Source organism: Acanthisitta chloris, unplaced genomic scaffold (genome assembly GCF_000695815.1).
Source record: "Acanthisitta chloris isolate BGI_N310 unplaced genomic scaffold, ASM69581v1 scaffold21258, whole genome shotgun sequence".
Taxonomy (NCBI): Eukaryota; Metazoa; Chordata; class Aves; order Passeriformes; family Acanthisittidae; genus Acanthisitta; species Acanthisitta chloris.
This window is the reverse complement of record NW_008686789.1, coordinates 119,666-122,119: the sequence shown is the minus strand read 5'-3', so window position 1 is coordinate 122,119 and position 2,454 is coordinate 119,666. Positions and strand designations below refer to the sequence as shown.

The window sequence follows — 2,454 nt, the reverse complement described above, 5'->3', positions numbered from 1 at the left end:
AGCAGGACCAATAACTGGGATATGCAAGTCACAACACTGTAATTGAGCTAATATACTGATGGAAACCAAAACAATAGACCTGCAAAGGCACGAACCAATATATTTACACTCAGGTTCCTATTAAGAAAGCAATCCCAATCAGAATATCTATCTGCCAATGTGCAGCATCAGTCACTGCAGTACAGTGTTCATACCTCCCGTTTCTTTTGTTCCATGCACAGAAACACCTGTAATGCTTCACCTTCCTGACCAACTGGCTACACCTACACAACAGTAATTAGGCTTCTTTTGGCTACTTTTACCTCATCACTTCAACCAAGTAATAACTGACTATAACCTTTGGTTCCTCAGTAACTTGAGGTCCCAGCCCATCTTCTACCCCATGCTAACAGACAAAGAACTGAATGTCACACATTCTTTTTTATATACATGCTTTATCTTATTTTTCAATACTTCTACTTTGAGTGTGAAGTGTAACATTCAAGCTCACGTTTTCCAAAATAAAGAAAATCTCTTAAATCCATTTCTACCTCATGATAATTTCAGTGATGCAGTAAGTTTTTCTGGCTAAAAGACAGTATTTCACACTCCAAACGAGGGAAAAGATCTCATTTGCCATAACTAATGAGATTTGTTATGTTATTACAAAAGCCAGGATCTAAAATCTTCCAAAAGCTTTCTGGTTTGGTATATTTAAACAGCTCATTATTTGCATACCCAATTACTCTGTTTTACATTCTTACAATATCAAGTAGACTCAAACTGCAACATATTAAACCAAGTTGCCTTTCTGTGGGTTGAAATGCTGTGGAAGTTCAGTTTGTTACCAGGTGTCGGAATCAATACTTTAAAAAGAATTCTAGAATTTCAGGAGAATCCATTCTTTTGCAGTAAAACTGTATGAAAATCTGTGGGTATTCCTGCCACTTGCTGACCTCATTATTCAACAATAATTTCAATATGTTCAACAATCTTTCAATATGTTATAAAAATGTACCATATGTACTACATATCCCACTGCACAGACCACACAACTGCCCAAGTCAAAGAGCTTTTTGGATGACCTTCCAATTGGTCCTATTTATGTAGTATGTAACTCCGTGATACCTTAAAGCTAAGCAGAGGTTAAACCCTGTCATCAAATTTGGAACAGTCTAAACTTGCCTCCAAACTTCTATATTTCAGGTGAGTCATTCAAAAGAAATAGTATCACTAATTCCTACATATTTCAACTAATATGTCCCAATGATTTCCTTGTAGAATGCAGTCTGAAGGGCAAAACACAGACTAGCAAGCAAACAAGTAGCTTTTAAATATTAAAATATGAAAGATAAGCCAAGGAACTATGACAGGACAGAAAAAACCAAATGAGAAAGTTGTGGAATGAAGCCTTTGGCAGTCGTCTGCTGTCTTTGATGTCTTTGTCCTCTTCCTTCCCAGCCTGTTCTGCCTCCCTTGTCTCTCTAAACATTCCTTTTAATCACTTCTAGTACACCTTACCTCCTAAGTAAATCAATTAAACCTAAGAGCTGACCCTTCTCTCACCCCTGCTCTGCAGAAGATGTTAAGGAGGAAGAAGTCAAAGAAAGCCCCAAATGTCAATTCTTGAACAAGCTCAGAGATGACCACTGTATCTTTTCTAATAACAGTTCAATGTCACTTTTCCCTGTGCTTCAGCGCAGCAGTGTAATGCCTACAGGATCAAGGGGAAAAGGACATTTAAGAAGTGTGTTTTGAGGATTTGTTCTGAGGGAGGGGGAGTAGAGGAAAAAGCAGATTTATCTGACCCACACCTCCTTTGAGACCCTGATTAACCTCTTCAGGCAGAAGACAGGACTGAAAATGCAGACTGGAAGTGCCCAGCTCCAATTTATGACTCTCTGAATTCCTTGCGGTAGGAGAAGTCACAGTCCACACACAGATAAGAAAAGTCTGGGATAGGGACAATTTCAGGCTCCAAGGATCTGCTCCCAGAAGCAGTAAAACACACTGTAGTCTCCTTGCACCTCTGAAATGTAAGTGATTTTGCTGAGCATGCACATCCAGTCATAACGAAACCTTTCCAGCTTCAAAACCTGAACCCCTATTTCACAGCTGACATGTGCAAACACTCTCCCTTCCAGGCTCCAGAGACACAAGGGGGACCCACAGGCATTCACAAGTGGTTATTGATATCCCATAGGCAGACAAACATAAAGGCCCCCAAAAGATACTCCCTACCTCTCTTGGTCTGACCAAACTGCATTTCCCATACAAGCAGAACACCACAAATCCAAACATGAGTCATTTTTCTCTCATGCATAACAAATACCAGGAAAATTATAGCCACACTCATAAATGGGGTAGCCAAAAAATTTAGCTGATACAAGGAAGATTCTGCAGCTCTCACAAAGCTTTTTAATCAAACAACTGTGTTGTTTGATAAAGCAACTGTGTTGTTTGATAAAGCATTTT

The 2,454-nt window shown here is 39.2% G+C and overlaps 1 protein-coding gene across 1 annotated transcript in view; it reads right to left on the bottom strand.

Annotated features, from left to right (window-relative positions):
• The window catches only part of LOC103807600 (microtubule-associated serine/threonine-protein kinase 2-like), a 98,614-nt gene that overhangs the window by 33,951 nt on the left and 62,209 nt on the right, over positions 1–2,454 (bottom strand).